We start from the raw sequence: 12,992 nt of genomic DNA, 5'->3' as shown, positions 1-12,992 counted from the left end.
CTGCTGCATGCTCAGGTGAGCATCATGACGTTTGCGGCAGAGCTGGATTCTGAGCCCAGCTTTTAACCCCTCACTCAGGCTGCAGCCCTGCTGCCCTTGCCCCTGAACTTATTCCTGGAGAGGCAAGTTTGGAGGCTAGACACCAGTTCTGACTGGTGGGACCGGCTAGTTATGCAGCAGTGGAAAGACGACCAGTGATTCCGAAACTTCCAGATGTGGAAGGCCACCTTCCAGGAGCTCTGTGCCTGGCTCACCCCTGCCCTGCAATGCTAGAACACCCACTTGCGGGCCGCCATCCCTCTGGAGAAGCACGTAGCCATTGCCCTGCAGAACCTGGACACCCCCGACAGCTACCGCTCCATGGGACATCAGTTCAGCATGGGAAGGTCTACTGTTGGGACCTTCTTGATGGAGGTAAGTCACCCTAAGGGGATAGTCCAGGGGAGCAGGGGCAAGCGGAGAAGGGAGATGGTCAGGACGGGCACAGGGAATGTGGGATGGAGTGGGAGTGCCTGGCTTCACCCTGTGGAGGTGCGGGGGCCATGGAGGGGTTGTCTGAGGGGGGGCTCTCGGGGTCTTGGAAGTGAGGGGGGGTCACCTCTCACAAGCTCACACAACTCCTCTCATGTCCTCTTACATGTTTTTGTATGTGTCCCTTTCTGCAGGTGGTGATGGCCATCAATTCCGAGCTGCTCCACAGGACTGTCCGCCTCTGAGACCTGCCTACCATCTTGGCTGGATTTGCAGGGCTGGGGTTTCTGAACTGCAGTGGAGCACTCGACGGGACTCACATCCCGATCTGCACACCATCCCATCGAGCAGCACAGTACATTAATAGAAAAGGCTACTTTTCCATGGTGCTTCAGGTCCTGGTTGACCACCAGGGACTGTTCACAGACATTTGTGTCGGGTGGGCAGGCCGGACACATAATGCCAGTGTCTTCCAGAACTCATACTTGTACTGCAGGCTTCAGGCTGGGGAATTTTTCCTGGAGAGGAACTATGCATTCAGGGATGTGCAGATGCCTATGTGCATCGTGGCCAATGCGGCCTTCCTCCTTATGCCCTGGTTCATGAAGCCCTACACCGGCCACCTAGATGCGAGCAGGGAACTCTTTAACTCCTGCCTGAATCGGGCGCGCTTCCAGGTGGAGTGAGCTTTTGGCCGGCTGAAGGGCAGATTCAGATGCCTGTTCACTTGGCTGGACATGGGGGAACACAACATCCCCAATGTGGTAGCAGCATGCTGTGTGCTGCACAACCTGGTGGAGAGGAAAGGGGAAGCCTTCCTCCCTGATGGGGGACATGGGCTGATGTGAAGGGGAAGCACTTTGAGCATCCCTGGACAGCTGCCATCCGGCAAGCCCACCAGTTGGGATTGCAAATCCAAGAAGCCCTGAGGGAGCAATTCTCCCATAGAGGCCAATGAGTTTCCCCAGGGCCTTCCAAATGTGGGACTGCCCCATGCCTGCGGTGCCTTCCCCCCCAAAACCCCTCCTGGCCCCACATTCACACATTCTACTCCTTCCTCACACACTGAGAACAGAGACAGGTGTGGGTGAAAACATTTCAACTCTTTATTGCACTGTTGCTTTTTTGACAAAATTAAATAAGAAACTTTTTTTTTCAGAGAAAATAAATTGTTTGCTAACAAAATAGTTACTCTCACTGGTGGGAGGAGGGAATGTCAACCAGGAAGGGAGGAGGAAGGCTCAGAGCTGAGGGGGCTGCCTGGAGGAAGAGCCCCAGGCAGTTTGGCTGTGGAGGCCTTCTCGCAGCTGGCTGCAAGTGAGGGCTGTGACAGCACGGGGCTGGGCAGGAGGTGGGGCTGGACCTGGGTCTGGGATGTCAGGGGCTGGGGGGGGGAGGGACACAGACTGAGGGGGGACTCAGGCTGAGGAGGAGGAGCAGGACCAGGCACAGGTCCGGGGATGGCCATGGCCTCCCGAATCGCAGCACAGATGTCTCTGCACTGCTGGGCGAATCCCTCCAGCAAGTGCCGGCGCCACTCAACCTCTGCCTCCAGCCTCCTGTCCATTGAGTCCTGCATGCATTGCAGGACTTAGATGTGCTGGTGCACCAGGTCTACATAGGTGCGCCAGTGCCGATGGGTTCCCTGTGGCTGTCTGGGTGGTGGGGCAGGTGTGGTGTCCCCCTCCCTCCGTCCCCCCCTGGTCAGCTGGTCCGGCTGTGGAGGAGAAGAGGGAAAAGTCATCAGTCATGCATGCTCACACTGTCCCCAAGAGGGCATGCTCTACTTCTCAGCAGGCAGTGCCTGTCCTAGGGTCAGAGGATGATTATCAGGAGGCTATCAGGAGGGCGAAAGCGCAATTGGAATTGCGACTGGCTAAGGATATGAAGGGTAACAAGAAAGGTTTCTACAGGCATGTTAGCAAGAAGAAGGTGATCAGAGAGGGTGTGCAGCCCCTACTGGATGAAGGAGGTAACCTAGTGACAGATGATGTGGGGAAAGCTGACATACTCAATGCTTTCTTTGCCTCTGTATTCACGGATAAGTTCGGCTCCCGGACTAATGCGCTAAGTAACGCAAGATGGGATGAAGATGGACAGCCCTTGGTGGGTAAAGAACAGGTTAGGAACTATTTAGAAAAGTTAAACATACACAAATCCATAGGTCCAGACTTAATGCATCCGAGGGTACAGAGGGAGTTGGCAAATACCATTGAGGAGACTTTGCCATTATCTTTGAAAAGTCGTGGAGATCGGGAGAGATCCCAGATGACTGGAAAAAGGCAAATGTAGTGCCCATCTTCAGAAAAGGGAAGAAGGCGATCCAGGGAACTACAGACCAGTCAGTCTTACCTCGGTTCCTGGAAAAATCATGGAAGGGATCCTTAAGGAATCCATTTTGAGGCACTTGGAAGAGAGGAAAGTGATCAGGAATAGTCAGCATGGATTCACAAAGGGCAAGTCGTGCCTGACCAATCTGATTAGCTTCTATGCTGAGGTAACTGGCTCTGTGGATATGGAAAGTCAATGGATGTGATATACCTTGACTTTAGCAGTTCTGGGCTCCCCACTACAAAAAGGATGTGGACGCATTGTAGAGGGTCCAGCGTAAGGCAATCAAAATGATTAGGGGGCTGGAGCATATGACCTATGAGGCGCAGCTGGGGGAGTTGGGTCTGTTTAGTCTGCAGAAACAAAGAGTGAGGGGGGATTTGATAGCAGCCTGCAACTTCCTGAAGGGAGGTTCCAAAGGATGCAGAGAGGCTGTTCTCAGTAGTGACAGATGGCAGAACAAGGAGCAATGGTCTCAAGTTGTGGTGGGAGAGGTCCAGGTTGGATATTAGGAAAAACTATTTCACTAGGGGTACGTCTAAACTACATGCCTCCGTCGACGTAGGCATGTAGATTAGCCAGATCGGCAGAGGGAAATGAAGCCGCGATTAAAATAATCACGGCTTCATTTAAATTTAAATGGCTGCCCCGCTCTGCCGATCAGCTGTTTGTCGGCAGATCGGGGCAGTCTGGACGCGCCGTGCCAACAAAGAAGCCTTTCTTGATCGGCACAGGTAAACCTGGTTTCACGAGGCATACCTGTGCCGATCAAGAAAGGCTTCTTTGTCGGCACGGCGCATCCAGACTGCCCCGATCTGCCGACAAACAGCTGATCGGCAGAGCGGGGCAGCCATTTAAATTTAAATGAAGCCGCGATTATTTTAATCGCGGCTTCATTTCCCTCTGCCGATCTGGCTAATCTACATGCCTACGTCGACGGAGGCATGTACTCTAGACACACCCTAGGAGGGTGGTGAAGCACTGGGATGGGTTACCTAGGGAAGTAGTGGAGTCTCCATCCTTAGAGGTGTTTAAGTCTCAGTTTGAGAAACCCAGCTTGACAAAGCTGGGTGGATTTAATTGGGATTGGTCCTGCCTAGAGCAGGGGGCTGGACTTGATGACCTTCTAAGGTCTCTTCCAGCTCTATGGTTTTATGATTCTATGATGATCATGTGCATCTCAGTAAGGCATGCTGTGGCCTGGCCTGCAGCTATGGCCTCCCTGAGCCCAGAAGGTGTGCAGGCCACCATCCTGCCCCCGCCTACTCCCCCCCCCCCCACACATCCCATGGCCGAGCAGCACAGACAAGTGTCAGGCCATAGTTGGGGTTACTGCAGAGTGCTGAGAGGCCTGCAGCTGTGAGGCAATCCCAGCATCTCCAATCCATGCCTGCAGCTGGCCTCACTGCCTGCAGGAGCAGGTGGTAGCTAGCAGCCATGCTGGTGCAGGGGTAGAACGGCCCTCCCTGAGGGCGGCCATGGGTGTGCCCTCCTTTCCCCGAGGCTGTGATCAGCATGACATGTCACAGCACTGCACCATCTACTTGGCTTCCGCCTGCCCTGCCCTGTGTGTGGAGCAACCCTGAGCTCCTGCTCACAAGTTCTGGGGAGGCCACACATCTCTGAACCCCCAGGGGAGAGAGACCCTCCCAGCACCAACCACCACTGGGAGCAGGCTGGGGACAAGAGCACCTGCCCACCCACACACAGACTGCATATGGGCATGCCTTCATGCTCAAGGCACCACCCTCTCCTGGGGACAGTGCTGTGTGTGTGGCCCCTGATGGAAGCCCAGGCTATTCCAGGCCCCTCTGCCATCCATGGGATCCCAGTGTGGCCAGACACTTCCCTTCCCTGCTTGTCTATGGGACAGGGGTGGGAGTGGTAACCATGGTCCCCTCAGCTCTTTAAGGCCCCTTTGAGGCAGGGCCCACTGTTCAGGCCACACATTGCCTTGCTCCTGGGATGTCACCATCCTCTGTTAGGATTGAAAGTTTTATCCTTTTTATATTTGTATTTTAGGCTTAGTAATGTAAGGTAATATATTTAATATTGTAGTAAGTCAAATCCTTTAGTTAAGTATATATCTCCTATATTTCCTTGTTCTAAAGTTTAGTAAGTAAATAAACAGGATCTCATATTGTGTCTATGTTAATGAGATTAGAAATATTGAAGGCCTGGGCCTTCGATGTGAATTGTTTTGATTTTGCTTTTGCTTAATATAAAACAGTACTGTTTAATTTTAAAAGATTTTGCGAAAGACTGTTTATATGAATGAGATACGGTGCGAAGGTTATAGTTAGAGCCAGATGGTCAAGAGAGAAGGAGGAGAATGCGGGGTAAAGACAAACTGTAAAAGACAGACTGCAAAGAAACATATCGGCATCAGAAAAACCATCAGTGCATACCCACGGTCAAGAACTGATCAGATTGGCAGAATTGATGGCTCTAACGGTAAAGGGCGGGCACCCCTAAAAACAACTGATTAACAATCCAGGACAGGATGAGCCTTCAAGAAATGTTTGGGAATGAATGACATTAACAAGATAACATTCTGGTCATAAGCGGCGAGGAGTCCTGTGGCACCTTATAGACTAACTGAAGTGCAGGAGCATAAGCTTTCGTGGGCAAAGATCCGCTTCTGACCCACTTCAGTTAGTCTATAAGGTGCCACAGGACTCCTCGCCGCTTTTGCAGATTCAGACTAACACAGCCACTCCTCTGATTCTGATTGGTTTTGCACGATCTACCTTTTGTAAAACCATGTTGTAATTTGTTCCAATTGCCATTAGCCTCAATGTCTCTAACTACTTTCTCCTTCAAAATTTTTTCCAAGATCTTGCATACTACAGATGTCAAACTAACAGGCCTATAGTTACCCGGGTCGCTTTTTCCCCTTTCTTAAAAATAGGAACTATATTAGCAATTCTCCAGTCAAAGGGTACAACCCCTGAGTCTAGAAATTTATTAAAAATTTTTGCTAATGGACTTGCAATTTCATGTGCCAGTTCCTTTAATATTTTTGGATGAAGATTATCTGGGCCCCCCGATTTACCCCCATTAAGCTGTTCAAGTTTGGCTTTTACCTCAGATATAGTAATATCTACCTCCATAGCCTTAGTCCCATTTGTTATGTTACCATTATCCCTAAGTTCTTCATTAACCTCATTAAAGACTGAAGCAAAGTATTTGTTTAGATATTGGGCCATTACTAGAGTATCCTTAACCTCCACTCCATCCTTAGTAATTAGTGGTCCTACTTCTTTTTTTGTTTTTTTCCTATTTATATGGCTATAAAACCTTTTACTATTGGTTTTAATTCCCTTTGCAAGGTCCAACTCTACCTGACTTTTAGCCTGTCTCACTTTGTCCCTACATGCTCTAACCTCAATAAGTTAGCTTTCTTTACTGACCATTTTCCACTCCTTATATGCTTTCTGCTTTTTCTTAATCACCTCTCTGAGATGCTTGCTCATCCAGGGCATCGCTATAAACAAGTGCTTGAAACTCCTTGTTAGCTGTGGCATGGTGTCAGGGCTTAGCTGTCTTTGTGAATTGCAACTGGTAGAAACATAGGTGCCTATGGAACATGGGTGCCTACAGGGTTAGGTAGCAACTTTTGGTGATTTTAAAAGCTTTAGTGGATGGACTTAGGTGTCGTGGCAGCCTGAGAGCTGGGGGCTGCTGAAGCCTAGTGGAAGGTAGATACACGGGGAGCTGGGTATGCAGTTTTATGTTCCTATTATAGGCTGCCAGAGACTGTAGCCCAACAGTTCAACACCTGACGCCTATCTGTCATCAGTCTAAAGAGAAGGCTAATCAGAACACCTGAGGCCAGTTAAGGCTGATGAGTGCACCATAAATAACCCTTCCTAAGGCAAGGGAGGGGGAAGGAGTAGAGGGATGGACCAGAGGAGAAGTAAAGGAGAGTGGGGCAGCCCAGCATAAGAGACTGACCTAAGGCATGGGGAGGAGGTACTCAGGAGGAGTTGGGGAAGTGGCCCAGGGAGGGGCCACTGTTCCATGGGGCAAGAGCCAGGCCTCACAATCCACTTGGGTCTACTCTCTCCATAGGGCCCTGGGCTGGAACCTGGAGCAAGTGGGTGGGACTGGGTTCCCCTAACCCCCTCTTGGCTGGTGGGCTGCCTGCAAGAAACAGGTGAGACCCTGTGGCCTAATGTAGGGGCTGACCTCCCATAGCCTGGTCTTGTCTATGATGAAAAGGGCTAAAAGTGGGGTACCCTTGCCTTTGTGGCAGTGTTAGGGACACTGTGAGCCTGAGGCACGCAAAGAAAACCCAACCAAGAAGTGCAGAATCAAGAGGCTTAGCCTCAACCAGCCACTGTGCCTAAATATTTTTGAGGATCTGAACCTTATCCACTCCCTGCCTCAGTTTCCCTATCTATAAATATAAGGTAATACATCTCACCCACCTTTGTATGGTGCATTGATATTAGATGAAAAGCACTGTGGTGCTGTACAAAGAGACAGTGCTAAGCCTTTGCATCACCTTCAAAAACTGGATTTCACTCCATATCAGTTTACAGCATTGTTGTTCATTTTCTGTCTAATTCTAGCCATATTAATGATGAAACAGTGCTTCTGAAACACTCACTGTGCTTCTACTTGAACTTACATAGCTTAGGTACTATAAAGTTCAACTGGGGAATCAAAAATGTTTGACACTTATTAAGATTAAATACAATTTCATTTCAATCTGAAAGGAAATGATGGGTTGGATATATAAATGCCTGAATGCTCTGAACACAACCTGAATTAGAATTTTTACACCCATTCAATAGAAAGGGAAAGCGTATTCAACATAGAGCTGTAACTCAGGGTATGTTTACACTTGATTCCTCCTTCAAGGGAGGAATGCAAAGGTAGACATCTGAAATAGCAAATGAAGCAGGGATTAAAATATCCCATGCTTCATTTGCATAATTGTGGACTGCCACTTTTCTACAATAGTGCTATTTTGGGACACCAAACTCGGTCCCCACGGGGTTATTTCGAGAGAAAACCCTTCCCTTGAAATAAGCCTTACTCCTCAAAACACCCATTCTCTGTGCAAGTTTTCATTACACTTAGGCCTCTTTATAATGTTCAGTAATAGCAATTTATAGTCATCTCTGGCCCCTGCATACTACCAGAGTGTTGTAGAGGGGCCTTCGCTGTGAAGGAGAGTCAGGCCTTGCATCTCATATAAAATCTGTTACCAACCTTCAGGGTACATAGTAATTAGGCTACTTGGGAATTTTCTGTAAAGTTTTTGTTTTGCTTTTGCTTTGGTTTTAAGCAGATAATGCAGTTTCTCAGCAAATGAAGATTTTCTTATTTTCTGTCAGGAAAACCAAATTTAAATAGTGTGGGTTGCGTAGACTGGAAAAATAAACATTGGTTTGTCAACTGTTTCATATCAGCTCAGTTCAGCATTAATCTGCGTCCACCTGAGCTGCTGTAGTGTCTCGTGGAAGTTATAGCTGGAGTTCCTCATGCCCCTGTTGTTCTCTAAGGCCCTGGTTCCCTGGCTGCACTACAAGCCCCATGAGGAACCAATACAAGTATAGTACATTAGGGGAAAGGTAGTCCTGCTCAGCAGTCAATGCATTGAGGAGAATATATTGTTTATGATCATGACAGAGGCTAATAGAATCTTCATTACTCCAGTTTTGTGTGAGTGTAACTGCATCTCAGTGGAGCTATAGCAACATAAAACTGGAGTAGCATAGTGGGAATCAGATGCCATATATACATTGAACAAATATGAAAAATGGGAAACAGTAAAAATTTAAATTTGGTTCCCAGATAATGTGCAAACAGAGGGAAAGGCCTAAATTCATTGTATAAATCATTCGCAATGGGTAATTTGTTCAGCTTTATTCAAAACATAAACCAACAAAATACCCATTGACTTCCCAAGTTAGAACTTTGTCCTGGATTTTCTCCTGATGGGTCTAATAGTTGTCTTGCTCGAGAGAGCATGGTTAGTAGTATTAAAGGGTGCTGCTCTGGAGGACACTTATTGTCTGAGCTTTAAAACCCATCACGTACACCCAGGATGAGCCATCCCAGATGGACAATGAGGGACAACACAGACAGACCAGGCAGACCAATGAGGGACCAGGTCCGAGGAAGCACTGGCTGCTTTTACCTGATGTACTATGATCACTACTTTATTGTTTCAGAAAGACCACCGGACAGAAGAGTATCCAGGAAGGACTGCACCTCAGGGTTCCCTCCACCCATGGACTTATGAGCTATACCAGAGACAAAGACTTTGTTTTGATTTATGGGTGGTGCCTTCTAGGACATATCTAGATATGTTTTTAAATACCTCCCATCTATACCCAGGACAAAGAGGGCTACACCTATCATTTTAAACCTTGTTTGCTTTATTTTCCCTGTAACCCACCCTTGAGCCCCCAGATTCACTGCACCTTAACTTGTTCAATTTGTCTTTGCTTTCAATTTGTTTCAAACATTCACTTAAAACATTTTGCTATGCTATATAATAGTAATTAGTTTGCACTGCTTAGTCATACGTGTTATTATTGGCATAGGCCAGGGGAAGAGAACATAGACTAGGAGCTATAGACTAGGAGCTATATTGTTACTTCTTCATCTACTAAATGTACTTCTGGCATCCTGTCTGTTTCCTTTAACTGTAATTCATATTTTTTCTTCTCTCATCAGTAAAAAACAAACAAACCCTCTCACTCCCCCTGTACAGAGTGGGACGATCATGCTCTTGTTCAGACTTGGCTCTAATAGCCACTATGATTTGCAGCCTTTATATAATCAGCTAATTTAATGTAATTCCTACACTTTCAATCAAGCCTGGTGAGCAGATGGCAGAATTAAAGCCTGTAGGTTGTGTCTAATGATGAAGCCTGATTTCAAGATCTCACTCTTAGCCTCATGTTGTCAGAGTATTCTGATATTCCAGGCATAGATGCAACCAAATTAAAATAGGGGTGGGCCCGGGGAGCCCAGAAGAGAGAGAACATGAGTCTAACATCTTGATGAAATCCTCCTTTAAGAGAGAAGAGCCTTACAGAACTGAATAGAGATCAAAACCTACCTATAGCATTTGAACCTCTTTCTATAGACAGATGAGTTGGATGAGGAAATATCTTTTATTGGACCAGAATTTGTTGGTGAAAGAGACGAGCTCTTCTTCTGCACTGGTCCAAAGCTTCTGCACAGGTCCAAAGCTTATCTTTTTCGTCAACATATTTTGGTCCAATATAAGCTATTACCTCACCCACTTTGACTATTTATTATGCCGGGACTGGCACAGTTATTATATCCCTGCTAACTCCTTTATATTGTTTTTTAAATCACTTTATAAAAAGGGCAGAATTCTCAATTGAATTTCATAAGGGTGGCCTCAGAACTACATTTTCAAACTAAATTGTATAAGACTTTTCTATAGGGAATTAAACAGCTGTGACTGTGACTCACCCATGTGGACGTATCTGTAATTAACTCATACCAAGCTCTTTGCTGAAGAACTGATGCCACCTCTCCATGTGTATTTGTGTGGGTAGAGAACACTTTGAAGACACACAATGATATATAACAATGCCATAGATTTTCTAGTAGCAGCACAGAGCAATATATTTCATCTGGTAGCACTTTGGGTTAACTTAGACTGGTGTTGAAAGGCAGTTCGGGTAATAGGTTTTTAGGAATGCTTAGGATAAGATCTTAAACTTTAGCTTCTCTCTGTTTGCCACCTTGGAAGTCAGTTAAGAATCCCTGCTGGTCATAGGTTTGACCAACATTCATTTTCCCACTCAACAGATTTCACAGCTACATGGGTTACTGAGTCACACTACCCTACTAGCACCTCTGACACTGGGAGGATGATCTAAAAGCTAGGACAGGGTCAGGACCCCTGAGTTTGGTTCAAGCTCTGACACTGACAATTGTTTCCCTTTCCTATAAAATGGGGTTAACAATACTCAGAGGATAGTGTAAATCTCAACCCATTAATGTCAGAAGTGTTTTCAAAGCCTTGGATGAAAGGTGCTGTAGAATCCTGGAACTATTGTCAATGGTTTGTATTATAGTTGCCCTACATGTGGATGCACAGGATCAGAGTGTGAGAAGGAAGGGTAGGTACATATGAGGGCAGGGGAGGCAGCCCTGCATGCTGGGGAAGGCAGCTGCTGCTCTCTGATTAATTCCTTTAAAGAAGAGGGTGCCCAATGGGCAAAAGACAGGAAGAGAATAGATAGAATCATGGTAGCATCAGCATCCTTGCACCAGTCAATTGCACAGGAAGGACCTGCTCAGCCTCTATGAAATAACTTATACGAGACCCTGCATTGGGTATTGCCAGTCGGATTGCTTGATTGCTGCCTGACCATGCCCATCAAACACACAACGCCTCCCCTTTGCCTGGAGGCATGATCGCATATGGAGAAGGCAATTTGGACTCAGCAGTTACTGTGGCAGGAGGAAGCCCTACCTCTATCTATTTTTGAGCATTGCTGTTTGGAAGTTTCCACAGCTTCACTCAAGAGGGTAATTATTCCAAATTGCAGAGGTGGGTGGATTAAGATTGTTTTATTAAAATAATTAATGTGTATCTTTTGGATGCTGGTCCTGGAGGCTGCCAGGTGTGTGGCTGTACTGCATATGCCATTAACAGGACCAGGACAGACACTAAGATGAGAAGGCACCTTATACCTAGACAGCTACCGAAGACAGAATCGGGACAAACCAGGCTGGCCAGTAGGGTAGAGTGAGAGGCTCTCTTTCCCCTTTGTATGAGCTCTTCTCCAGTCCTGACACTTGGGGAAGCACAGGGCTGACTCAAGCAATGGGCATATAGGTGGAGAGGGGTGAGCAAGCAGGGCCCCTTCAGCCCTGCAGAGAAAGCCCAGGCCCAGAGAAACAGTGCTTGAGAGAAGTGCCCTATGGGCACTATCCCTCTCAGAGCTCCCCCGGTGCCAGGTGTCCATGCTGCACTCCTTAGCGGCAGTTTGCTCTCAGCTCTTACAGGGATCAGGAGCATTATAAAATACCTAGACTTTTAGACAGACATACATGCCAGGGGCTGCTTAGGCATAGTTACCAGATTTGCACATTTGATTTACCATCTGCCCGGACAAATTCATATTTGCATAGACAGCTGAGGGCTTTGTTGTGCCCCTGTGGTTGTTGAGTTGGCAGGCTTGGTGAGTGCAGTTTAAACTGCCTGTTTGCAACATGTTCTCCAAAATGCACAGTGAGGGTGGGCTAGGGCTTAATTGGCAAAAGGAAAGTGACAGGAAGGGGCATGGATGAATTTTTTGGCATTCACTATCTTGACGGGCCCTCTGTGTCTGTTGCTAAACCTCTGCTCTCCTGTGTGCTTGGTACAGTGGCTGTGAAATGTCCAGAGGGCCCCATTTGCATCTCTCTACACTTTCCCTCTGCAAGCTGTGGACATGCAAGATTAATTCCCAGCCTTGATTGTCAGCATCTCCGTGTGCAGGTTCATCAGGTGCAGCACTGACTTGGGCTTGTCTGAACCTTGATGATAAGCTCTCCTTGTTAAAAGCCATTATAGTTGCTTCTAGCTGAGTGTAATTCTGACTGACTGCTATAGTTCTCCTTTGCATGTAATTGAATTCATGTTCATCAGAAAGCAATGAAAAATAAATTGTGTGCGTGTTTTTTTCCCCTCATAAAGCAATGCATGACACTCACTCTGCCTTCCCTGTTATCTTCCCCTTTGCAACATATTGTAATAGAATTCATGGGAAAAGAACAGCTGAAATAGAATGTGCATTTCTGACTTGCCTAGCAGAAAGAGATCTATTTTGGTGCCAAGGAGGAATTGATTAATTTGTTGGCTGTTGGGGAAAATGAAATCTCAGGTATAAGAGCCTTCAAAAAACCGAAGAGTGATGCTTGTACAATTGCAGACTGACTAGGAGGGTGTAAGAGGGACCCAAACACTACATCAAAGGACATCTAAGAATGGGAAAATATACATCTAAACAAATGCTCAGAAACTTAATGTCACAATGTGAAACTTAATGTCACAATGTGTCAAGGTTTGCAAGTTCAAGATTTTATAGCACTGGCGCTGATAGAACACAGATTTTTCCATCGCATGAAAATGCTGATTAAAAGGTTACTCCTGAATTAAGATTAAATTTAAGACAAATTAAATTAAAATATGAAAAAAT

At 46.7% G+C, this 12,992-nt stretch overlaps 1 long non-coding RNA gene across 1 annotated transcript in view; it reads left to right on the top strand.

Annotated features, from left to right (window-relative positions):
• The window catches only part of LOC112546362 (uncharacterized), a 28,973-nt gene extending 16,504 nt beyond the window's left edge, over nucleotides 1–12,469 (top strand). The window contains exon 3 of the long non-coding RNA XR_003090047.2: nucleotides 8,991–12,469. This is a non-coding gene — a long non-coding RNA (uncharacterized LOC112546362). The remainder of the gene's footprint in view (nucleotides 1–8,990) is intronic.
• The last annotated feature ends 523 nt before the right edge of the window (nucleotides 12,470–12,992 follow it).

Source organism: Pelodiscus sinensis, chromosome 18 (genome assembly GCF_049634645.1).
Source record: "Pelodiscus sinensis isolate JC-2024 chromosome 18, ASM4963464v1, whole genome shotgun sequence".
NCBI classification, from domain to species: domain Eukaryota; kingdom Metazoa; phylum Chordata; order Testudines; family Trionychidae; genus Pelodiscus; species Pelodiscus sinensis.
The sequence above is the reverse complement of the archived record's forward strand: the minus strand, read 5'-3'. Positions and strand labels throughout refer to the sequence as shown.